This window comes from Plecotus auritus (genome assembly GCF_963455305.1).
Source record: "Plecotus auritus genome assembly, chromosome: 1".
In the NCBI taxonomy this organism is placed as follows: Eukaryota; Metazoa; Chordata; class Mammalia; order Chiroptera; family Vespertilionidae; genus Plecotus; species Plecotus auritus.
In genome coordinates this window covers 157,169,514-157,196,757 of record NC_137770.1, presented here as the reverse complement: position 1 = coordinate 157,196,757, position 27,244 = coordinate 157,169,514, and positions in this window count along the sequence as shown.

The following is a 27,244-nucleotide window of genomic DNA, read 5'->3' as shown; positions in this document are numbered from 1 at the left end:
TAAAGGACATTTCAGCTTCCTTGAATTCTGCTTTTTTTTTTTGGTAGCAGTGACTCAAGTGTGTTTAACCTTAAGTCAAACTCTTCATTTTTTAAATTGCATGTGCTTGTGTCATAGAAAGCTCTGGAAAGAACTCTACCAGACCTCAAGTCCACACATGTTGAGACTCGGCCCATGAGAGCTTTCTTTGTTTTATCCCTTGACCTATTTGCTTTACAGAACATTTGCATTCAGGAACAGAAAGGGTCAACTTACAAAAACTGCTTCGCACCCCAGTTGTTATCAACATGTAAAACATTTCTAAATGGAATTCCGTTATGAAATGGAACTCTCTCCACACTGATTTTTAATTACTCTATGACTGTTCAGTTCTGGTACTATTCTCAGTTAAAATGGAATAGACTATGGCAGGGAGAAAAAATAATCACCATCTAAAATATTAGAGTGGGGGGGAAATATACATTTTTTAAAAATGGTGAAAAATAGAATTAGCATTTTAGGGGCCTTTGCCCCACCTGCTTTCCCCAGGATGTGGGGCTAACTAACTCTCAAGAAAAACAACTTCATGCCTGAAGTTTCACAGCAAACAATGCCTGTCCAGCAGTCTCCTGCTTACTTTTGTCTTCCTAAATCTATCCCGTGATAAACCTTGTTTCCTACACTTGACGTGCCCCTCTTTCACTAGTTCCAAATCCATCAGACACATTGTGGTTGGCTCATTGTGAACAAACAGAACTGACAGTTTCCTTCCTCAGAGTAAACAGTACTGGTACTTAGACACAGTTCAAAGGGTTTATCACCCCAATTCCTTTAGGTGGGCAAGAAGGGCCAGCTCTAACTTCTAGTCAAACTAATTTATTCCCTGCTGACATTCCCAATTTTTACTTGTAGAAAAATACTGCATAATGACTCAACTAGTGGCCTATTTTCACAGCCCATTTCCATTTTTTTTTCCTGTTCATTGCAATGACCATAACCTCACCCTTGTTTAATTTTGTTGGTGTTTATGAGCTCGGCATTGCATACTTAAAGAAATAGGGTGGCCCCATTTATGCCTCTTTTTCTGTCAGATTTCTCTCTGCGTGAACCCTGGATAAATGACGAGGAACCTGGTCAGCAGGGTATATGTCTTGGCTTTCCCCTTCTCACTCTTATAGTTCCCATATGTTGGTTAACTGGAGGAAATATCAAGAAACGCAGGGGGCTCCCCTGGCACAATGGGTCATTGAAGGTGTGTGATGTCATGCCAAGTGCTTGGAAAGGACACGCTCTGGGAAAACAATGTCCTACCATCAGGCAGGATTCCACGACTGCCAAAATGAGGACGAGTTCTCATGTCTCCAGAAGACAAACCATTCATATTTCCTATTGTTTCTCCAGGCACTTACTTCCTTCTGTTTATTCCAGCTTTCGTAAACCAATGAGTCATGTCACTTGCTTCTGAGTCCAAGCAACTTCCCTCCTGTAGGTCATTCCAGAATGAGCCCCCTCAGAGATCTGGGCGGTAGCTGGGACAGGACTTTTGTTTTGGGTTTTGTTTATAGGCTGGGCTTTGTTTTATAATGTCTTAGATGCAAGTGTCTGGGGAAGAGGTTTTCAAGTGTCCTTTTGCTTCTTTGGAAGCAAACTGCTGAGAACCACTGAACCAAATCCCCTTGTTGCTCCAGGACTCCAAGAACCATGTTTGGGACATCATTAGTTGATCATTAATTTACACACTGGGGGAATATTCCTAACACAACATCCATGATTAAAAATGCCCTTAATCATCGTTTAGGTAAGAGCTGTAAACAGCCAGGAGGGCCAAGTATTCTATCAGATGCTTCCCCAGGGAGTATGCCCCCAGGGGTCCTGAGTGTCCTAGTCCCCCTGGATGCCTCCATTCCAAAGAGGCAGCAGGTTTGAACAAAGGACCTGCTGACAGAGTGGCTAAGGAGCTCCTAGAGATAGCTTTGCTGGTGTCACACAAAGGTGACCAGGCCCAGGCCAACAAGCTTGGAGAGCACAGCCCCCCAGGTATGCCAGAGCCTGCCTGCCTCACTGCTGTGCAAGGGGGAGTTCTTTTACAGAAAGTGGCAGGTAGAAGGAAATGAGAAAATAGATAGGCACTATAATATGTAAAAAATAAGAGACTTTTGGAAAGGCATAGTTTTTATTTGTTTTTAAGGGTACAAAGGATTGACCCAGGTTCACATTTAACCCACCAATGGTAATGCAAAATTGTTAATGACCTTGTCTTCTAATAGGATTGAGAATTCAGAAGAGGCAGCAGGAGCTAGTTCTGGCTTAGGGCCTTCCATTTCAACTCCCCATCCCCAGTCCTTTTCTCCACATCCCACCCTATCACACTCCATCCATATCACAACCTTATTTGTGCATAGAGGTTCTGTGAAGACCTCTCGGTGCTATCATCAGGAAATCTGGGATTTAGACCTAACCCTGGCACTGATTTTTGGAAAACTATTCAACTTCTTTCTGTATGATACAGTATCTTTCTATGTGAAGCAGGAAAAAAGATTTGTTGGGGGGACCTCAGAGAGCTCTTGAGCGGTATAGGTGTGCTGTTTCAGCTGGCCCTGAAGGACAAGTGAACATTAGTTGGGGAGAAGGGGTAGGAATGAAGGAAGAGGGTGAGCAGAGGGTATCCAGGCAGAAGGCACATGTGTGAAAGCTCTGAATAGAAAGGCATGCTGAGTGTTCTAGGAAAAAGGAAGGCCCTCCAGGCTTGGAACTTCCGTAGGGTGGGGTTAGGGGATCAGGCAAGATGGAAGCAGACAAGGGAGGCATAAACAAGATTAGAGGCTACTTGTATGAGTGTTTTAAGGATTTTGATATTAACCCAGCAATAAGGAACCAATGATGTGTCTTAGACAGGGAACTGGCTAAACAATAAGCACAAAAGACCTTATCCTCAACTCATTGACATCAGAGAAAGTTGACTGAGGCATAGATCTGTGGACTTCATAGACCTCATACAATTGTTTTAGTTTACAGGGATAAATATCACATTTGAAAAAATTTTGTCAAAAATGGGCATTCACAAAAAAAACACACCACACCAGGAAAGTCTATCATCACCATCATCACCATCACCACCACCACCATCACCATCATCCTTTCATTAAAAAAGAAAAGAAAGAAAGAATGAATGAAAGGAAGGAAGGAAGGAAGGAAGGAAGGAAGGAAGAAAGACCTTAACAAAAAAGACACCTTAACAAGGGCATTTCAAAATAATGAACATTATCTAGAGGTAATTATTTTGGCTTTATGAAGAAAGACTACGTTGTTGTTACTGTTATGATTACTATTTTGTCTTGAACCTGTGAAAGCTTTTTCCCAGCCTGGCATTTGTCAGTGTACTGGCATTTGGGAACCATTGGTGGAGGTAAGCAGTTCTTTGGATGGTGAGGAAAAACACTAGGCTGATGTGGGTAACTTTATGGAGGTATTATACTGGGTTTGGGGGCAGTTAAGGATGAAGGGAAGGATGATGGGTATGAAAGTCCCTAAGAATGCTTGAACATAGTAGATACTCAATAAATGTTAGTTGAGACTGAAGTTTAATTTTCTAATGAACAATTTCATAACCATTGTTTAATTGATTACCACTTCAAAGATAGCTAAGAGAAGTATTATTATTCCCAAATTATAAAATTTTAAGTTGCATATATGTTTCACATTGTGTTTCTATTAGGCAGCACTGCTCTAGACTGTGTTGGAAATGTTTCTTCCCTAGGATTAGGATTGTCAAAAGATCAACAAAATGTGTTAAAAAAGATTAACAAAATGTGTTTATATACAAGGTAGAAAACTATGAGTCACACCAGTGGTATTTTCAAATACCATGAAGCAATGTGAGATAGCCAACCTTGTCTAACACATTTTGTCAATGAAATTGAAGTAAAATGATTGTGTCTTAATTATGTACAGAATTTGTTGCCAATATTTGTTGAAACAATACAGAGGAAAAGAAGTAACAAGATCACAATGTCAAAAAGTAAGAATTACAAGGATATCACTGTTTTAATGATTATGGCTGGAACTGAGGATGTTGGAGAAAGTGACAAATGAGTTCTGTGTCTTTTAATGTGGAAGAGTTGGTTGATACTTTTTTCTAATTAAGTCTCTATGTCCCAGATAGTGACTAGAAATTAATACATTTCTTTGGTGACCTTTGTATTTGATAGATAACAAATTACTTTGTCAATTAGAAAAAAATGAAGTTGACATATGCATTAATCCCCACATCTAATTTATCATAGTGTTGGCAATAAGTAAACCACCCATTTAACTATTTATTCATTAACAAAGCTCAAGAAACTCTATATACAAATTTATCTTTTTACATAATATCAATATTCAGATATACTGCCCCTCCAGTTTTTTGTTCCCCTGTGAGCCTTAGATGTGGCTCAGCCTTGGGAAAACAGATTCCCCTCCCCATCAGCTCCTCCTTAGGGATGGGAGGCTCCTCATGGGACAGCATGGGGCTCCTTTCCTGGGGCCCTACAATGCAGTGAAAAATGGAGATGGGAGATCAGGTCCGGCTGATGTGCCAGCAACTCTGGGTGCAAGATGTATACTATCTTGTCCTATGCTACCTCAATCACAGGTTGAGGTGTTCATGGGCTAGGGGGATCCTCTAGAAGTGACTGTGGTGTTGGCATCCGGGAAGCATTGAGGGACATTTTCTGGCATGTTGGGATTTTGGCTCTGGCACCTTTGAGCTCCTACTGGAGACTCTTGATCTAGGTGAGCTCAAGGTTGCTGAATCCTGGGACACCTTGGTGCCGGTTTGTACAGAGGTCTCCTTGAGCTGCCTCCTTGTCGTAATGAAGGGCCTCATGCATGCTGACTCTGCTCTCCTGGATCCATAGCTGCTAGGGCACTGGCTTCTGGTCTTTTGTGGGGGAGGGGAAGGGGCAGCACTTTGCCACTTGGCCATCTGCTTCTCAGTGGCCGGGTTTTGCAGGGTGATGCCAATGCAGGAAGTTGTAGAACTTGCAGGGCTCACCATCTCCCTGCACTGGATAGCCTTGTACCCAGAGGCAGTGCTATCAGGAACCTCATGATTAAGCCAATGACCTCAAGGTAGCCATCAAGGGCTGCTGGGGATGAAAGTCCTGTATTTCCCAGGGTGGCCTCAGGGCCTGGTGCCTGGGAAGTATCTGGGGATGTTCAGGACAACAGTGCACTGGGGTTTCAAGTCTGAAGCATCAAATTCTTCTGAAAGACACCACCTGGGCAAAGAACAAGTACACAGATGCTCACTTTGTTTTGGATGTTCAGACAGAGCCTGGTAAGGAGTGAGAGGATTAAAAACCCATCAGCAGATGGGTGGTTTAAAAAACTATGATATATTTACACAATGGAATACTAGGCAGCCGTAAAAAAGAAAGAAGTCTTACCATTTGCAATAGCATGGATGGACCTGGAGAGCATTATCCTAAGAGAAATAAGCCAGTCAGAGAAAGATAAGTATCACTTGATCTCACTCATATGTGAAATCTAATGAACAACATAAACTGATGAACAAAAATAGATCCAGAGACATAGAAGCATTGAACCAGACTATCAAACCTCAGAAGGAAGGCAGGGGAGAGTGAATGGGTGGGAAGAGATCAACCAATGAACTTGTATGCATATATGCATAACCCATGGACACAGATAATAGGATGGTGAAGGACTGGGGTGGGGAACAGGGGTGGACCGGGGTAAGTCAATGGGGGAAAAGGGGACATATGTAATATTTTCAACAATAAAGATTTAACCCCCCCCCCCAAACAAAACAAAACAAAACAAAACACACAAGAAACAAAACAAACAACTTTTTGATGGAACTTAGAATTCTAAAGAATTTTAACTAAAAGGAACATTTTAACTTCCTTGTTAAACTCTTTATTTGTAATGTAGATGATGGCCACAATCAGTAAGTATTTCTATAGGATCTTTAGCCCACCCAGCAAAGCGCCTCCATGTGCGTTTCCTGGACACTACTGCTGATCTCCAGAGTAGCATTAGCAATTGGCTTTTATCTCTGCCGAGCCGGCCATTTACAGCAAGGCCCAGGGAACTCCTGATCTTCACCCCAGATAAGTTGTAAGCTGAAGGAGAAGTGAGTCAAATGTCACAGTGAACTAAAATGGTAAATGTCATCCACCCACACCATGCCACTTGAACTAACTTCCTTGTGGTCATCTATGTTGCTAAATCCAGTGGCTCTTTCCGTTGTCTTACTTAACTTTCCTACTGCATTTGACACTATTTACCTCTCTTTTCCTTGAAATCTTTCCTCTCATCTCTGTCTCTGTCTCTGTAGCCTCTCCTTCCACCTACAAACCCTACATGTTGGTGCTCCCCACATTCTAACATTGCTCTTCTCACAGTACTCTTCCCATGTGAGCTTTCATGAGGAATAGACACAACCCAATTCTACTTCTACCTGGCTTCCTCTCCTGAGTTCCAGATAAGGCTGTGTAACTGCCAACTGCATAACTGTGCTGTCACATACTCTAGGACCCCAAATTCAAAAGGTCAAACTAAGTCATCTTCCTATCATTTCTTTCCTCTGTTCCTCAGTTTGTATTCCTTCCTTGGTGAACTGCAATCATAATCAGCCCATTGTCCAAGCAGAAATCCAGGGGTCATTCTTGACTCCTCTATTACTTCCCACTAACATTCAGTTAGTAAGTTCTGCTAACTTTGATCCTGTCAAAATCCCTAAGTTGGAAAGCAGGCAAATAGTTAGGAAACACGTAAAGGAACTGACATATTATTCTCACTCAGAGAGCTAAATCATAGTATATGTTATAACTTTTCAGTAAAACTGAGGCATCTCAACTTTACCTTCCTCCCTCACCTCCCAACTCCCACCTTCAGTTTCCTCATACTGTTGTCAGAGTGTAGTTTCTGAAACAAGTTTGATTATATCATTCCACTGTTTAAAGTTTTATTGTATTCAGGAAATAATTCATACTCTTTAACAGGTCCTTCACGAGCTGGCCAGGCCTTGCCTGCCTCTTTGGTCTTATCTATGACCATTCAAATTCTCCTCCCCAGCTCTGGGAATCATCTCGTGTTCTAGTTACCATCTTTCTCGTGTGTCTGTGCTTTCAACATGCTTCCCATTTGCAGCCCCATCTCTGGCATGAATAACTCCTGCTCTTTCTTTAAAATTTAGCTCAGAGACTATCTTTGTATCTTCAGGACCACCACAGCAGCATAAGACACACAATAAGTGGTCAATAAATGTTTACTGAAAGAGTCAGTGGTGGACAGCCTATGCACATTGATAGTACATGGAAATAGAGTGGGGAAGGGAGAAGAGGATCTGAGAAAAATAATCTCTTTTGTACTGATTATGTCTTTGAGAAAGGCTCTTGGTGTTATTCTATAAAATTTCTTCCTGTCCAGTCCTGGGTTCTACCATGTCTAGAGGATAGTTAAGGGGAATTACCTGGTTTGAAGAATCATCCCATATTACTCTGGGACTCTGGAAGTTCATTCTGGGCTGATTTCTATCTCTCAACTTTGTCCTGATATAACCAACTTCCTCCAGGACTTGCTTGTGTGCAACACAGAACTTGGTTCAGGAAAGCCCAGATCTAGTCAACTGTCAAACTGTCATTCTGTAGGGGCTCCATCTAAATTTAGACCGTGTGTGTGTGTGTGTGTGTGTGTGTGTGTGTGTGTGGAGAAGAAGAGAGAGACAGAGTCAGAGAGCCAGCTTAATATATTTTTTTATTCTCATTCTCTTTCCTTCACTCTATTTCCCACCTATTGAGTGTTAATTAAATGCCAGGCATTCTCTAAATGCTTTATATCCATTCCATTATTATTCAGTATTTAATTACATTTATTATACTATCTAATCCTTACAAAGGCTTTAGACTAAGGTTTAGAATACTGAAGTAGCTTGCTTGATCATGCAGCTAGTAAATTGTAGAGCTGGATTAAAATTCAGGTCCTTCTGACACTAAACATATTTCCTGACTTGTATAAACTTTTAGGCTAAAGGGTTTGTAAAAATACAACTTGAAAATAATTGCTTTATTGATGCCATTTTTTAAAAATTGTTTTCATTTTACCTGGAAATGGATAGTGGAAGTTATGTATGATGTGTTATCACAAAATAACTTAATGCCATGTTAGATTTTATATCAGGAAGCTGAATTCAGCCTTAAACTAGGACTGATTCACTCTAGTCAATAAACTCTAGGAGAAGAGAAACCATGTACCTTTAAATTTTATTTTAATTTTTGCTCGAACCAAATCTGACTAACAAATATCAACTCTCAACAAGACTTTTATGCTATTAATTCCTAACTAAAATAATCCTCTCTCTTTTCTTATTCTTTTTATCTTGACAAGACGGTCTCATGGAAATTTGGAGGGAATAAAACTTGGTCAAAAAATGGGTGTGGATGCCCTGGCTTTGTTATGTGAGTATATGAGGGTGTGTCAGGAAAGTATATGACCAGCTGAGGAGAGGAAGTGATGGGAAAAGACTGTTGGCCAGAGGCATCTTGGGCGAGTCACTTTTCTTTGACTGCAACTCCTCTGCCTGGGACTGTTGAGATAAATTCTAGTGTTCCCAAATGCTGAACCATCTAGTCTCCTGAGGAAAATGTGTGCCTTTGGCTCCACAGTCTTGGGAGCAGTGAACAGCTGCCCTCTGTTGTGTGCCTTTAGGCCTTTGGTTAGAGGTAAATTGCTTAGGTAATGTATCTGGTGGTGTTAAACACGGAGGGTCTAAAGACATTCTGAATATCTAAGCTGTTTGCTAGAGGTAAGAGGAAGATGAAAAATTGCCCTCATCCTTGTAAATTTGTTTTGGTTTCTTTTGAATTTTGAGTGACTGGAATCTCTGACTATAAACATATTTTGTTATGTAAATGCATCGTCAGCCTCCACCCCAAGTGCCCTTCCAACCCCTTCAAAATTCCTAAGTCAGAGAGCAGGTAAACAGTAGTTAGAAAATGCCTAGAGGAATTGATTGACCTGTATTACCCTCATTCAGAGGGCTAAATCATGGTATATGTTATGATTTTTGAGTGAAAAATGAGGCATTTTCATGCATCAGTGTTTGGGAAAGTCTTCTTTGAATTTTTTTTGGTTGCATATTTGAATTAACCCTTATTGACTGAATGCTGGATGCTCCTTTACTTGAGTAAGGCAGTGTGCTAGCTGCTGAAAGGGGGTTGGGGGAGGAGGGAGAATAAAAAAGACCTCTGCTCTCCCTCCAGAAGGCTTCAGACTCTAAGGAGCCAAGCTGTTTACTCCAACAGACTAAGGGCCACTCAAAGACAAGGTTTGTGTTTATGATGGTTTGTCTTCCCAGCACCTCTGGTGCCTGGCACCTGTTATGCATTTCAATATACAGTGATTGATTGAATAAGGGGCATACTCAGTAGGAGAGTAGTAGTCTATGCTAAGTGCCAAGAGAGGGGTGACTCCAAGAGATGATCTAGAAGAAGGAAATAACCCCTGTGGGATGAACAGAGTCTTCCCAGAGTATTTGTGCTAGTTCTTGAAGGAGGAAAAGATTAAAAGAAGTGATGAGGAAATGGTCCCCGGGGCTGGGAGAAGGAGCTTGAGAGACTGTATGCTGGAAAGAGTGGGATAAAAAGAATTGGAAACACCGCAAATAGTTAAGTATCACTTGGTTCAGGAGCATTGTCCTTATTATTATTTTTCTCTTGAAGGTCAACAGTGGGATGAGAGTAATTAACCTTGCCATTCTTACTTGGAGCTGATTCCAGGTCTGGTTGGACTCTAAACTCTGGTCTGAAGGGTGCAGAGAACATACATCATTTAATGAAGGTCATGGGCATTACTAGAGAGAATACTGGCATTTTAAATAGCATTGTCTTTGCCTTGAAGGATGGTGTGTTCATTCCTTTGAAGTGTTTTACTAAATATTTAAACATATTCCATTCTGCTTGACTTCTTGTTTTTCTGTTAGTGTTGAATGGTTGACTCATTTGAAGAGTTGATTTGACCAGTGTCTGCAATAGGATGTGGGTATTTTCTACATCCTTATAATGTGAAACCATCTTGGAGCTGTATTCACTTCCCATGTAATATGTGTGAATTTGCAACAAGGACAGAAGTAATGTAAAGGCCAAACCCATCTCTCCTTAGTGTCCAGGTAACCCAACAGATGACACCAGGAGCACTTTGACTTCCAAAAGGCACTGCTGGTGAGTCTCATCATTCCTCTCCCTCTCACCAAATAGAGAAGCCATTTTAAGAATATAAAATAGAAAAATGCAAATGACAAACCAAAATCAGAACCAAGGGAAAGTCCAAAATGGAGTCCTGCTTCCAAAGAGCTTATAATTAATTGGGGATCCAGTATACCTCATCTATAGAAGGGAGTAAAAATCCATATTTCTAATGGAGCAACATACAAATATATACAATCCAACAAGATGCACATGCAGTATGTAATTTCTGAAGGAACACAGAGCAAAGGAGATAAAATGTGTGCTTAAGGGAAACACATCCCAAACGTAAAATGACTTGAGTGGATGCATTTTTGTCAATACATTTGGAGACCAAAAGGTTCTGACTCAGAGTGGAAAATGAATAATTTTTGTCTGAGTGAGGATAAGACACAACTACAGAACCAAATAGGGCCCTGAGCTACAGGGAGGACAGGAAGTAGTTTGTATCTTTTTTGCTCTGCATAAGCTCTGATGCAGAAACACAGAAGGATTTGCATGAAGCTTTTCTTTTCCATTTTGTTGGTCGCCTTCAGTAATGTTAGATGAATCAGTCATGCCAACCTTTAAAAGTTAGGGAGGAAAAGATTTGAAGAGAGAATGGAGGCATTTCTAAGCTCCACTGAAGCTTACTGGATTAGAAGAGCTTCAATGATAATAGTATTTCTTATTTAGCTTCCTTGACATCTGCCAATGGACTCAGAGCATTTTATAGACTAGATCTCATTAATTCTTTCAACATCCTAAGTGATGCAGGTGGTGCCAAGGTTAACTTGTTATCATTTTATGGATTAGGAAATGGGACCAAGTGACTTTTTGGAAAATGATTATGAGTTTGGGCTGTTTTAAGAAAGGAATCATAGGTTTTTGATTCTATTTCTAGAGTCTTCATGCTGAAATCTCATATCCCGCTCATGTCTCTTTGACCAGACGTTTGAACACTGAAAAGAAAGACAATAGACACATTTCTGACAGATTATGATCTTCTTAGGGTTTCAGCTTTGGGCTTACTTTATACATGAATAGTTGAATGGAAAAGCTCTAAACTTCAAAAATCATCTATATTGTTCTAAAACCCCAATTTTCACAAGTAAATCTTTCTGTGAATTTCTGCAACCATATTTCACATTCCCACGGAAGGCCCTTTCTTTCCAATACCGCTCTGCTCTACCTTCCTGACTACATTGTGAGTTCCAGGGGTGCAGAGATTGTGGGTGTTTTTTTTTGTTTTGTTTTGTTTTTTTGCTTTTTTGTCTCCTAGTACCTAGCATTGTGTCTGTCAGTAGAATGCAACAGGCACTATGTTTGTTAACATGGAGAAGCAGATGCATAGGCTCCAGTCAGTGTTAAGTCACCTCACTCTTTTTCATTCCATCAGAGCAAAGGCTTGGGGATATAGGTCCAAAACAGGCTTGGGGATATAGGTCCAGAATAGACCATTGCCCTCTTGATGCTATTACAGCTTAGGTGAATTATGTTCAAAAACTTGGAGTTTAGACTTCTTTCAAGATGTGTTCAATTTCTGATTTGAACGAAGACACCCTTCCCCCCGAGTCCCCCAACAAATTGGTCCTGTAATGGATATGAGTTCAGATAGGGCATCCAAAGTTTCTGTAGACCCCCTCCCCCATCCTAGCCCATCACAGTCTACACCAGGCTGTCTAATTCAGCCAGCCAGCAAGCTTGCCTTCACCAGGGACCACCTGCCACTCTGGAGGTAGTTTCTCTTGGTTTTCCTGACTGTTAATGGCTAAGAGCTCTGGTCTCTCTAAAGTACAGGCTGCAGTCATGAGAAATAAAATGAGTTTTTTTCCCCCATGAAATCATCAGGCAGAGAATCCCTTTTAGATGCTCTGCTCTTATGGCCCATGACCCTTGGCCCAGTTAGACCTTTAGGAGCCTCAAGCCCTTGGGTCTTCCTTCTCTGTCCAGGAGGGAGAGCAGCTGCACTCCATCAAAGGGCCAGAAAGGGTGAGGGAGGCAGGAAGAGGGAGTGGGGAGGTGCTGGTTCTCAGGGATTCCTCTGGGCTTTGGCCTTGGGTGGTTCCCTCTTTCCTTGTCTACCCCTGTCCATTCAAGGACATTCTAATTCAATTTATTTTCTGGGCCAGCGAGTCTGAACTTTTGGTGAGCAATAAAATTAATTTAAATAAGGAAAAAGAAATGGGACAGGGGAAGCACTCCCTATTTTTTAATTTCTAAATACTCCTGGGGAAACTTCCAAAGCTTTAAAAGAAGCCCCAGTGATATTAAAATGCAGACAAAGACTCTCTCTCTCTCTCTCTCTCTCTCTCTCTCTCTCTCTCTTTCTCTTTCCCTCTCTTTCCCACTGGACATGCGGGATTCAAATTCCTTTCTGAAGGATGGAAAGGTTGGTTGGTTTCAGCTTGTCCCTCCAGGACACTCAATTAAATTCTACAAGGCACGTTTTATTTTTTCTTCTATTTGGTTGGCAGTTTCATTTGTAGGTTTGTACTGGAGGGACTAGCCTATAGAAATATGGGTCCCAGAAAAAACTTTTCTTCATTTAAAGTTAAAAACTTTTTTTTAAATGACAGTCTTTTTTTTTTTTTTTTTTTTTTTTTTTAAATCTGTGATAAAGCCTCCCCCTCCCCTGCCCTGCTCCACTGTATTTTTCAAATTTTTAGTTTCACTTTGAAATCTACCTTTTAAACTGCATTTGTTTCCCTTGGCTACCTGTGGTTTGTACTAGTTTTGTGGCTTGGATGTCACTCTGGTCACCTTGGCAATGTGAAACATTTGCACAAAATAAAACAACCCTCTGACTTTCCTTTGCACCTTGTTGGAAAAAGATTAACTTAGTATATACCTGTCAACACCAGAAACCCACTCTTTTTTCCATTGGCCAATAGGGAATGAATTGTTCTATCCAGGTTTGCACTCCCTCAAAATAACAGCAATGACTTGCCTAATCACTTTGCTTTAATCTAATCAAATGATGTTTCCCCCCTCCTCTCTCTTTTTCCCTCTTTTCTCTCTGACCTCCCCCATCCCCCAAGCTATTGTTCTCATACAAGCTCAGCAAGAGCTGGAATTACTTTTCTAGTTTGATTCATGAGGACAGGTAAATGATAGAGTGATTAAGAGCAGAAATTCTGGAGTCAGAATGACCTGAATTCTGATTCTGCATATTGCCATCCATGTGATTCATTATTTAACTTCTCTGAGCCTCTATTTCTTCTCCTATAAAATGGGACCTATGACCAAGGGTCATTGGAAAAGTTAAATGAAGTATAATGTGAAAGCTTAGTCCAATGCCTGGTACAGAGTAATCATGGTCATCATTGTTTTTATCCTATATAATAAAGAGGTAATATGCAAATTGACTGTCATGCCCTCACAAGATGGCTGCCTATGACCAGGCCAGCAAGGGGGATAGTGAGGGATGACTAAATGACTGAACAGCAGGCTGCATGGGGCAACCAGGATGATGGGGGGCTGTGAGGGGCGACCAGGCCAGCAGGGGGGGCAGTTGGGGGTGACCAGGTTGGCAGGGGGGTGCAGTTAGGGGCAACCAGGCAGGCAGGCAGGCAGGCAGGCAGGTGAGCAATTAGGAGCCAGTGGCCCAGGATTGTGAGAGAGATATCTGACTGCCAGTTTAGGCCTGGTCCCTGGACATCCCCCAAGGGGTCCTAGATTGGAGAGGGTGCAGGCTGGGCTGAGGGGACCCCCAACCCCCATGCACAAATTCTGTGCACTGGGCCTCTAGATATTAATATTAATCTGAATAGCATTAATCCAGAGATAGAGTTTTTGAAAAAGAAAGCCATGACCAACTAGGGTAGAGAAATGGTGTGTATTGATCCATCTCTTGGTGAGTCACAATAACATTAACCTAATAAAGGCTATGAGAAGAAGAGTTAAGAAACCTGCTAATTTTATTAAATCCAGTTTTTACCCAAATTATTTGTCTATGGAAACCTTTTTTTTTTTTTTTTTACTATTAATGTTCCTTGGAACACCCTTGGGGAAATGCTGAACCACCCCCACTCCCAATAATTACAGAGGTTGTAATAATCCCTATGGAATTGATTTACATAGGTATGTAATAGAATACTTACACAATTTACACAAAAAACGTATGCCAACCTGACAAACACAAGGGAACATGCACTGAAGACCACCTGGGAATACAATGTGCTAATTGGTCCAAAATGATTTAACCCCCTTTTTTCTTTTTCCTTGTATAATGAATCAGTTTACTTTAAATTATATATGCATAAAGCAAATATCCAGTTTTTACCCAGTTTTTGCACATTGGTAGGGCCTATTTCCAAGTCTCTTACTCTGAAAAAAAAAAAATGTAAACTATAGAAATGAGGTGTCCTTCATGGTGCCATTCAGAGGTGTTTAGATAGCCAATGAAGCCAACAAAATATGCAGACCTCTTTATGAGTCCTGTGCCCTGACCAGGTGAAAATGCTACAAGGCATTACAACTATTATAATAATGGATTTATTATTCCCTACGGGTCAAGCATTCTGATGTGACAAACACAGTCTATAGAGACAGAAACACAATGGTTCCTTCCTGCTATTACTAGTTTTTTAAATCCAGTTTGTTGAAGCCAATGGGATCCTATCTAATAAAAGAGTAATATGCCGCACCCACAAGCCACGCCCACCAGCCATGCCCACCAGCCAATCAGGAGAGAATATGCAAATAAACCAACCAAGATGGCTGCGGCCACAGAGAGAGCAGGAGGGAGGCTTGGTTTTCCCCGGCAATGGAGGAAGCCAAGCTTTCCGCCTGCCCTTGCTGGCCCAGGCCTCCACTCAATGCTACAAAGTTTCAATGATAGAAGATAAATAAATCCCAACAAAAATGGCGGCAGCCATGGAGCTGGAGAGAGTGGGAGGCTAGGGTTGCCCCCGGTGATGGAGGAAGCCAAGCTTCTGCAGCCCTGGCCGGCCCAGGCCTCTGCTTAAGGCTACAAAGTTTCAATTATAGAAGATAAATAAATCCCAACAGAAATGGCTATAGCCACAGAGGGAGCAGAAGGCTTGGCTCCGCTCCAGGCTACAAAGTTTCAATTGTAGAAGATAAACAAACCCCAGAACCAGAGCCTTCCTTGGGTTGCCAGGGGGGATGGCCTGCCTGCAAACCACCACAGGCTCCTCGCCCAGGCCACCCCATGCCCCAAGGGAACCCCCACCCTGATCTGGGACACCCTTCAGGGCAAACCAGCTGGCCCCCACCCATGCATCAGGCCTCTATCCTATCTAATCCTATCTATAATCCTAAAAGAATAATATGCAAATTGACCATCACTCCAACACACAAGATGGCTGCCCCCATGTGGTCAAAGATGACTGCCCCCATGTGGACACAAGATGGCCACCACAAGATGGCCAGCAGGGGAGGGCATTTGGGAGGGACCAGGCCTGCAAGGGAGGGCAGTTGGGGGCGATCAAACCTGCAGGGGAGGACAGTTAGGGGTGACTAGACTGGCAGAGGAGGGAAGTTGGGGCGACTGGGTCTGCAGGGAAAGGCAGTTGGGCAGGACCCAGGCCTGCAGGGGATGGCAGTTAGGGGCGAACAGGCTGGCAGGGGAGCAGTTAGGCATCAATAAGGCTGTCAGGGGAGTGGTTAGGGGGTGATCAGGCTGGCAGGCAGAAGCGGTTAGGGGCAATCAGGAAGGCAGGCAGGTGAGCAGTTGGAAGCCAGCAGTCCTGGATTGTGAGAGGGATGTCCAACTGCTCATTTAGGCCTGATCCTAACAGGATCGGGATAAATGGTCAGTCGGACATTCCTCTAGGGGTCCCAGATTGGAGAGGGTGCAGGCTGGGCTGAGGGACACCCCCTGTCCCCCATGTATGAATTTCGTGCACCGGGCCTCTAGTCCTATATAATAAAGAGGTAATATGCAAATTGACCATCACTCCAACACACAAAATGGCTGCCCCCATGTGGTCAAAGATGGCCACCACAAGATGGCTGGCAGGGGAGGGCAGTTGTGGGCGATCAGGCCAGCAGGGGATGGCAGTTGGGAGGGACCAGGCCTGAAAGGGAGGGCAGTTGGGGGATATCAGGCCTGCAGAAGAGGGCACTTGGGGGTGACCAGCCCTGCAGGGGAGGGCAGTTGGGAGGGACCAGGCCTGAAAAGGAGGGCAGTTAGGGTTGACCAGGCCTGTAGGGGAGGGCAGTTGGGGGCGACCAGGCCTGTAGGGGAGGGCAGTTGGGGGCCATTGGGCCAGCAGGGGAGCAGCTAGGCATCGATCAGGCTGGCAGGCAGAAGTGGTTAGTGGCAATTAGGCAGGCAGGCAGACAGGCGGGCGGTTGGGAGCCAGCAAGATCGGAATCGGGCCTAAACAGGCAGTCGGACATCCCTTGAGGGGTCCCAGATTGGAGAGGGTGCAGGCCTCTAGTCAAGAATAAGAATGACAGAAACAATGGCAGTGCCTTTTTCTTCATCCAGAAAGGATTAGGATTGAAGGCTGGGAAGTGAGCTCTGAAGGATTGGATTTAAGGGTGAGTGTGTGGCTGAGGAATTAGAACAGGATCAGGGTGTGCTTTAAAGGAGGGACACTGGACATGGAATGTGACCAAGTGAAGAGGAGCTTTTCCAAGAGGATTTCTGCCCCCAGCTCTGGCTTGGAGTCACTGAGAAGCAAAGCAGATGCTCTGATTTTGGTGATGGGATTGCTGGTCCTGACTGCAAAGATTGTGTGCCATCGTCTCTATACTTACTCTTGAATATATGTACTTGGATCATATCCTGATCTGAAATTGAGGTCATGGTCACTCAGTCCCCAGGAAAGACCCTCAAAAGCTAGTCTCGCCATTTGCAAGCTGTGTGCCCATGGGTGCTTATGTCTTCTCTGAGCTTTATTTTGCATATTTATAACAATGAGGGCTTGGAATAAGTCATGTCTGTTTTCTTGTAGAACAGAAATTTTCAGCCTTTTTTTTTTTTTATCTCATGGCACACATAAACTGAGCCAGAGGTAAATAGACATTTACTTGAGTACTTACCCAACTTAAAAACATATATAATTGACATATTATATTAGTACTTACCCAACTTAAAAACATATATAATTGACATATTAATTACTAAAATAATGCAGCACATCAAAAAATATATTTTTGCCTATTTGAAAAAAATAATATAATTTTTTTTTTTTTTTCAAATTTTTATTAAGGTATTATATGTGTACATATCTTATCATTGCCCCCGACCCCCACCCCACTCCCATATATGCCCTCACCCCCCAATGTTTTGCATCCGTTGGTTACTCTTATATACATGCATATAAGTCCTTCAGTTGATCTCTTATTTCCCCCACCTCTCCCTAACCTTACCACTGTAATTTGACAGTCTGTTTGATGCTTTACTGCCTCTGTAACTATCTTTTTGTTCATCAGTTTATAATGTTTTTCATTATCCCCAAATGAGTGGGATCATGTGGTATTTTTCTTTCATTGACTGGCTTATTTCACTTAGCATAATGTTCTCTAATTCCATCCAAGTGCCTACAAATGGTAGTAATTCCTTCTTTTTTACGGCAGCATAGTATTCCATTGTGTAGATGTACCATAGTTTTCTGATCCAGTCATCTGCTGATGGGCATTTAGGCTGTTTCCAAATCTTAGCTATTGTAAATTGTGCTGCTATGAACATAGGGGTGCATATATCCTTTCTGATTGGTGTTTCTGGTTTCTTAGGATATATTCCTAGGAGTGGGATTACTGGGTCAAATGGGAGTTCCATTTTCAGTTTTTTGAGGAAACTCCATACTGTTCTCCACAGTGGCTGCACCAGTCTGCATTCCCACCAGCAGTGCACGAGGGTTCCTTTTTCTCCGCATCCTCGCCAACACTTGTCGTTTGTTGATTTGTTGATGATAGCCATTCTGACAGGTGTGAGATGGTATCGCATTGTTGTTTTGATTTGCATCTCTCGGATAATTAGTGACTTTGAGCATGTTTTCATGTGTCTCTTGGCCTTCCTTCTGTCTTCTTTCGAAAAGCTTCTATTTAGGTCCGTTGCCCATTTTTTTATTGGATCATTTATCTTCCTTTTATTAAGTTGTATAAGCTGCCTGTAGATGTTGGAAATTAAACCTTTATCAGTGATACCATTTGCAAATATGTTCTCCCATACAGTGGGGTTTCTTGTTGTTTTGTTGATGGTTTCTTTTGCTGTGCAAAAGCTTTTTATTTTGATGTAGTCCCATTTGTTTATTTTCTGTTTGGCTTCCATTACCCTAGGGGCAGTATCACTGAAAAAGTTCTTTTGGCATATGTCTGAGATTTTTCTGCCTGTGGATTCCTCTAGTATTTTTATGGTTTCCCGTCTTATATTTAAGTCCTGTACCCATTTTGAGTTTATTTTTGTGTATGGTGTAAGTTGGTGATCTAGTTTCATTTTTTTGCATGTATCTGTCCAATTTTCCCAACACCATTTATTAAAGAGACTGTCTTGACTCCATTGTATGCTCATGCCTCCTTTGTCAAATATTAAATGCGCATATTGGTTTGGGTCGATATCTGGATTCTCTATTCTGTTCCATTGATCTATATGTCTGTTCTTGTGCCAGTACCAGGCTGTTTTGATGACAGTGGCTTTGTAATACAGCTTGAAATCTGGTATTGAGATCCCTCCTACTTTATTCTTCTTTCTCAGGATTGCTGTGGCTATTCGGGGTCTTTTTTTATTCCAGATGAATTTTTGGAGAGTTCTTTCTAGGTCTGTGAAATACGCCATTGGTATTTTAATGGGGAGTGCATTGAATCTATAGATTGCTTTGGGTAGTATGGACATTTTAATGATGTTGATTCTACCAATCCATGAACATGGTATGTTCTTCCATCTGTTTACATCTTCCTCTATCTCTTTTTTCAGTGTCCTGTAGTTTTCCGCATATAGGTCTTTTACCTCCTTGGTTAGGTTTATTCCTAAGTATCTTAATTTTTTTGGTGCGATGGAAAATGGGATTGCTTTTTTAGTCTCTCTTTCTGTAAGTTCATTGTTGGTGTATAGAAATGCCATAGATTTCTTGGTGTTAATTTTGTATCCTGCTACATTGCCGAATTCATTTATTAAGTCTGTTAGTTTTTTGATGGAGTCTTTCGGGTTTTTTATGTACAATATCATGTCATCTGCAAATAAGGACAGCTTTACTTCTTCTTTTCCAATTTGGATGCCTTTTATTTCTTCTTCTTGTCTAATTGCAGTGGCTAATACTTCCAGTACTATGTCAAACAGGAGTGGTGAGAGTGGGCATCCCTGTCTTGTTCCTGTTCTTAGGGGAAATGGTTTTAGTTTTTGCCCATTGAGTATGATGTTAGCTGTGGGTTTATCATATATAGCTTTTATGATGTTGAGGTATGATCCTTCTATTCCCACCTTGTTGAGAGTTTTTATCAAGAAAGGGTGTTGGATTTTGTCAAATGCTTTTTCTGCATCAATTGATATGACTATGTGATTTTTATCTCTCAATTTGTTTATGTGATGTATCACATTTATTGATTTGCGGATATTGAACCATCCTTGCATTCCTGGGATAAATCCTACTTGGTCATGGTGTATGATCTTTCTGATGTACTGCTGGATCCTATTTGCTAGAATTTTATTGAGGATTTTGGCATCTACATTCATGAGGGATATTGGCCTGTAATTCTCCTTCATTGTGTTGTCTTTATCTGGTTTTTGTATTAGGGTGATGCTGGCTTCATAGAAGGAGCTGGGAAGTGTTCCTTCCTCTTGAATTTTTTGGAATAGTCTGAGGAGGATAGGTTTTAGTTCTTCCTTGAATGTTTGGTAGAACTCTCCTGTGAAGCCATCTGGCCCCGGGCTTTTGTTTGCCGGAAGCTCTTTGATGACTGCTTCAATTTCTTCCATAGTTACTGGCATGTTGAGCTGTTTAGATTCTTCCTGATTGAGTTTTGGAAGGTTATATTTTTCTAGGAATATGTCCATTTCCTCCAGGTTGTCCAGTTTGTTGGAATAGAGTTGTTCGTAGTATTTTTTAACAATCCTTTGTATTTCGGCGGGATCTGTTGTTATTTCACCTCTTTCATTTCTGATCTTGTTTATTTGGGTCCTCTCCCTTTGCTTCTTGGTGAGCCTGGCTAGAGGTTCATCAATCTTGTTTATCCTTTCAAAGAACCAGCTCTTGGTTTTGTTGATCTTTTGTATTGTTTCTTTGGTCTCTATGTCGTTTATCTGTGCTCTGATCTTTATTATTTCCTTCCTTCTGCTTACACTGGGCTTTTCTTGTTGCTCTTTTTCTAACTCTTTGAGTTGTTGGGTTAGGTAATTTATTACCCCTGTTTCTTGTTTTTTGCAGTAGGCTTGTAGAGCTATGAACTTCCCTCTCAAGACTGCTTTCGCTGTGTCCCATAGATTTTGGATTGTAGTGTTTTCATTGTCATTTGTTGTCATGATGTTTTTTATTTCTTCTTTGATCTCTCTGGTAACCCAGTCATGGTTTAATAGCATGCTGTTTAGTCTCCATGTGTTTGATTTCTTTGGGTTGTTTTTATTGTAGTTGATTTCCAGTTTTATGCCACTGTGGTCTGAGAAGATGCTTGATATGATTTCTATCTTCTTGAATTTGAAGAGACTTTGCCTATGTCCCAACATATGGTCTATCTTTGAAAATGACCCATGTGCGCTTGAGAAGAATGTATATTCTGTGGCTTTGGGGTGAAATGTTCTGAAGATGTCAATTAATTCCATCTGGTCTAGTGAGTCATTTAGGATTGATGTTTCTTTGCTGATGTTTTGTTTAGAGGATTTGTCCAATGGTGATAGTGGGGTATTAAAGTCTCCTACTATGATTGTATTGCTGTCAATGTCTCCCTTAATATCCTCCAGGAGTTTTTTTATGTATTTGGGTGCTCCTGTATTGGGTGCATATATGTTTACCAGAGTTATTTCTTCTTGTTGGATTGCTCCCTTTAGTATTATGAAATGGCCTTCCTTATCTCTTGTTATGTCCTTCAGTTTGAGATCTAATTTGTCAGAAATAAGTATTGCTACCCCAGCTTTTTTTTCAGTTCCATTTGCCTGGAAAACCTTTTTCCATCCCTTCACCCTCAGTCTGTGTGCGTCTTTTTTTCTGAGGTGGGTTTCTTGTAGACAGCAGATATATGGGTCGTGTTTTCTTATCCAATCTGTTACCCTATGTCTTTTGATTGGGGCATTTAATCCATTTACATTTAAAGTTATTATTGATAGGTACTTATTTGTCGCCATTCCTATTCTTTACCCCTGTGTTACTTCTTCGCTTCCTGTTTCTTTCTTTCTTTCTTTTTTTTTTTACAGTAGACCCTTTAGCATTTCTTGCATTGCTGGTTTGGTGGTAATAAATTCCCTTAGTCCTTTTTTGTCTGTGAAGCTCCTGATTTCACCTTCAATTTTGATTGACAGCCTTGCTGGGTACAGTATTCTTGGATTCAGCCCCTTCCTTTGCATGACTTTGTATATTTCATTCCATTCCCTTCTGGCCTGATGAGTTTCTGTTGAGAAATCAGTTGCTAGTCTGATGGGGGTTCCTTTGTATGTAACTTTCTGTCTCTCTCTTGCTGCTTTTAAGATTCTTACTTTGTCGTTGGTGTTTGCCAATTTAATTATAATGTGCCTTGGCGTCGGTCTTTTGGGGTTCATTTTGCTTGGGACTCTGTGAGCTTCTTGGATTTGTGTGGGTTTTTTCTTCCCTATATCTGGGAAATTTTCTGTCATTATTTCTTCAAAGAGGTTTTCTATTCCTTGCTCAGCTTCCTTTCCTTCTGGAACCCCTATTATGCGGATGTTGTTTTGTTTCGTGTTGTCCCAAAGTTCCCTTAGACTCTCCTCCTGCCTTTTAATTTTTTTTTCTAGAAGTTGCTTTTCTTGGGTATTTTTTTCCATCTTGTCTTCTAGCTCACTGATGCGGTCCTCTGCTTCTTCTAGTCTACTCTTGATGCTTTCTATTGAGTTCTTTACAGCAGCGATGTCATTTTTCATTTCTTCTTGGTTCTTCTTCATTTCCTCTTGGTTCTTGCTCATATTGTCGAATTTGTCTTCCATTCTTTTCAGCCACCTTATGACCATTTCTCTGAATTCTTTTTCTGGAAGGTTGCTTGCCTCCATTTCGTTTACTTCCTTTTCTGGTGATGCCTGCTTTTCTTTCATATGCGGGCTGCTTCTTTGTCTCCCCATGGTCTCTCTTCTCTGGGTGTCTGGTTATGTAGTTCTCTCTCTCCTGGGTTGATTTAAAGGCACAAAATACAGCACTACCAGGTACAACTCACAAGGCACTGAACAGGAATGTATTCACGATATTAATAACCTCCAATAAAGGTGACCACCAGAGAAAGGCAAATTAGGTGATAGGAGAGAAAGAAGAAGAGGAAAAAAGAAAGAAAGAAAGAAAGAAAGAAAAAAGGAGTGTGAAAATGAAATTGGGAAAAGGGAAAGTAAAGAGAAAAAAAAAGTAAGAGAGACAAGAAAGTGACTAAGAGAGAAAGGGGAACAGACTATATATATTGGGGATAAAACTCCAATAGAACAATCACTAGTCCCAGCAAATGCCAGCAACAAGTGCCTGGGGATTAATACAAACTACAACACCAACTAATATGGATTGAGGCAAGGGAAAGCTGAAGCACAAAACAAACAAAAAATAAACAAAAGAAGAATAAGCAAAACAATCTCACAAAAACAGCATAAAAATAGGATATAATCTACATTCAAGCAAACAACAACAAAAGGACAGAGAGAAGGACAAGTTCATGGATAGCTCAGACAGCGAAGGGAGAGGTGTATGTGGACTTGGAGCAGGGGATTAGAGATTAGATATGTAAGTAGGGTGAAATTTTAACAAGGGGTAAACAGAAAGAATAGGGAAAATCTAAAGCAGTAAAAGGGTAAGACAAACAGGACACTGAAAAGGGGGAGGTTGGGAAGAGAGTGATGGCCTAAAGGTAGAGTTGAGATAGAGTAAAACGATGCTAAAGGAAAGATAAAAAATAGAATGTAGAGCCCTAATCCCAAAATAAAATGAAGAGAAAATAAAATGACACTTTAAAAAAAAAAAAAGATAAAATAGCAGTAGTAATAATACGGATTGAAAATAAAAATGTAATCATTAAAAAGGTAAAATCAAGTGATGAAAAAAGAAAAAAAAATTTCTTGATTAAAAGATGCAAAAAATGAAAATAAAAAAAAATAAAAAAATAAAAAAATAAAAGGTAAAAATAAAATGTGAAGTAGTGAAGGTCATTCACTTCCTCTGTTTTTCTGTTTGGCACGCCTGTTTCTCAGTCCAGACAGTATTGCAGTTCCCTGCGATCCACTGCTCTTCGGTGTTGTAAGCCAGTCCTGATTTTAAGCAGGCGGTGTGTCTTAATTTCTCGTATTCCTTTATTTTTGATTACGCAAGAGTCAATTTGTGATTCAGCCCCTGGGTGGCAGTGTTTCTGGATTGACTTCCGGGTCTATCTATGGCCTCTCTAGGCAGTGTTAGAGCCTTCTTTCCCTGTGGCACTGCCACCGGCCTGTGGGCGTGGTCTGCCTCAGAGCTGACTCTCTGATGGTCACTCCCCGCTCTGATCCCCAGGTTCCAGAAAAACAACTTTCCCCTGCAGTCTCCCAGGGTGTCCCCAACTGGGTGATCCTATGTATTGGGCTTAGTAATCAGAAGCAAGGATTTGAAGAGGAAAAAGCCCAAGTGTGCGAACTCCAGGACTGCGAGTAAACCCAGGCACAAAGGGAGCGCACGGGCTGCGCGTAAGTCTGGACTGCCTGAAATTCTTAGGGTGTCCCTGCACTTCAGATCAAAATGGGTTGCTTTTTAGAGTGCCCTTCTCTTAGCAGCTCTGAGGACCCCTTTCCACAATCACAGATCACGCCAGCCCCTACAGCCACGGACTTTTCTAGGCACAGACTTCCCTGGTCCTCCAGCTCCCGCAAAACGCGCGTTCCTCTCTCCCGCCGAGACCAGAGACCTCACCTTATCCCAGGCGAAATCTGACCTTTCCGTGGTGGAGTGTAGAGCTCCTCTGAACCCGTGTGCTTGCGCCAGTTGGGGAGCGTTGTTCTGGGGCTCGCAGCTGTTCCTGGGGTGCCGCAGTTGTGGATTCTCAGGCTTCAGATAAGCTCCACTTTCCGGATCAAGATGGCGCAGACTCCGCGTCCAAGCCCGCAGCTCCGGGAGGGGACCCAGCCGCAGTTGGTGCTGCCAGGTCAGGGGAACCCCGTTCAGCAGTCCCCCACCTCCTTCTGGAATTCAGCTGTCTCCCAACCAGCCAACAAACACTCCTTGTGCGTCCCTCAGCTGTTCTTTCTTTCTGCTCCGGGACAAGGCTCGGAACACGTCTGTCTATTCTGCCGCCATTATTCCCTCTTCAAATAATATAATTTTGATTCATTTACACTGGATGGCTATTGTTGTGTTGGCTGTTATCTTCTTTTTTATTTGACAATGTTATGGAAAAGAGGCCAATCCCCCAGACTAAATAGTAAGGTATTGCATATTTTAAAAATTTTTGTGGCACATTAGTTGAAAATCATTAACCTAGAACAAAGAATTTGGAGCTGTATGACTGAGCAAGGCTTTTGATTATCATTATCACTCTAGTATCAGGAATTGTTGCTATTTGTTAAGTACTCACTGCTTTTTCTAAGGTTATTTTAGATTTCCAGTATGGCACGTGTTAATTTGGAGCTCAGAGCCCCACTCCTAACCATGATCTTTGCAACTAACTGAATGGGTGATTTTTAACAATTTATGCCCGAAGTCACTACAGTAAATACTCCTTGTTTAATCAATAGCACAGTTAGTAGTAAAAATGTCAACAGTTAACAGCCCACCAGGTACTTCTTCTAAGCTGCCCTGAAGGCAGACACAGCCAAATGCTATCAATTTAGACTTTCTGTCTAAATCCAAGATCTAACCCCAATCACAGTGTTGGGACAGGGCATGTGTTTGCTTCTGGCTGGAGGAGCCAGGTGGGAGAATGCAGTCTTTTGTCAAAATGGGGCCAACTCTTGGGAGGTAATATAGGAGCTTTATTTCTTTTTCCTTCTTTCCTTGTGTGATGTTCTGTTTGTTCTACAGTCCTGCAAATAAATACCAGCAAAGGCACCTGTAAATGAAGACTTTGTGTTTCTCCAAGGGAGGCGGAGTTTACAAACATAATCCTTAGGAGAAAACAGGCATTCTGGAGCCATTGTCTGTGACCAGTGTGTGTGTGTGCCTGTGAATTTCATTTGAAGAGCACCTTGGCCCTAAGAGGTGATTGCCTATAGGTGTTTGTCTCCTAATGCAAGAAGGGGGATTTCTTATCTCTGCTTAATAGTAATAATTGCAGGAAATATTCCACTTCCTGGGGCCTAAAACCTGGGTCACCTATGAGTGATGGTTTTAAAGGGTTTGAGGCTCAAAGCTGAGCCAGAGGTAAATAGACATTTACTTGAGTACTTACCCAACTTAAAAACATATATAATTGACATATTATATTAGTTTCAAGTGTACAACATAATGATCTGATAATTGTATATATTGTGAAATTATTACCACAAGTCTAGTTAACATCCATTACTGCCAACTGTTTTTAAGCCATGCCTTCCAAGATTTTAAGACAGTTATTTTCATTAGAAGAGCCAAATACATTAAAATTTGTCACATCCCTCAGAAAAGTTTGAGTGTAGAATAAAATAACTGTTGACTAAATAAATGAATAAAAGCATGAATGGATGGATGGCTATCTATGGAATGAGCTCAGTCTTGAAGAGGGTGGTCCACAACCAAAATCTTGAACTGTTGATTTTGTGCTGAATCTCTTTACTGAAGCATTTGACTCATGTATACTATATTTGCACCTTTGGTTATGGTACTTTAACCTTTGACCAACTCAGGGTGGTCAAGGATCACCTACTAACTTCTCCCATTTTCCAAATAATATTTGTAAACACAAACCAGAATGGAACAGTAGAGACATGAGTGGGGCATATTTTATTTCTCTCAGGCTTTCTGTCTTGACCCTCCCTAGTCCTGGCCGGACTTTCTTTAATCCCTGGTCAAGTAGTCCAGTAAATTATGATTGTACTATCAGACTCTAATACTATGATTCCAATTCTTCTTCAAATAGGAGAATTCAACTAATCACCAGTGGAGAAGTAGAATTTCAGTGGATGGTAAATTTATTCCACAGCTGTCTTGAATTTTTCATTTGATTTAGGAAATGACTCATGTTAGTCTTACAGCATGAAAGACACTGAGAAAGAAAACAAAAATTTCCTAAATGGGATTGTGTGCTCAAGATATATACATGTATTGAATGAGGATCTGACCCAAATAATAGACTAAAGCTTTTGGAGGGCAGCAGTTGGACCCCATAATAGGTGCCCAGTTAACCCTTTTTGTATGAACAAAATGAACAATAAATTTTAGATAACTCCTTTCTCTCGGCTTGTAACAGCTTATCTAGAGTACCCTGCTCTTCCAATTGCTACAGTGTAGTGGTGGAAATAGGCATTATACTATATCTGAATATACAATTAAAAATTGTGAAAAGTCCTATGAAAGAGAAGAATAGGGTACTGTGAGAGAAAATAATAGGGCATGGAGGGGCAGGGACATACTTCAGGTTTAGATCAGTAGAAGTCCCTGAAGAAGTCAACATTTTAGCTGCGGTCTCAAGAACAAGGGAGAAGAATAAGGCGAAAAGAATACTCTAGGCATCAGAACTAGTGTGTAGAAAGGATGGAGATAGGAAAGAGTTTGGGGAATCTGAGGAGCTGAAAGGGAGCAAGTGTGCCCAGTTCCTAGAATATAGGTAGTGGGGAGGGATGAGGTTGCAGAATGAGGCTGAAGAAGCAAAGCAGGGCATCCAGGAGGGGCCTCCTGGGCCAGATGAATGAGTGCAAATTTTATTCTAAGTGCATTGGGAAGTCATGGAGGGTTTTGCATTGATGCTCAACACCATGTAATTCATATTACAATAATTTAAAAAATATTCCTTGGCTGCTGTGTGGAGAATGAATTGGAGATGAGCAAAAAACA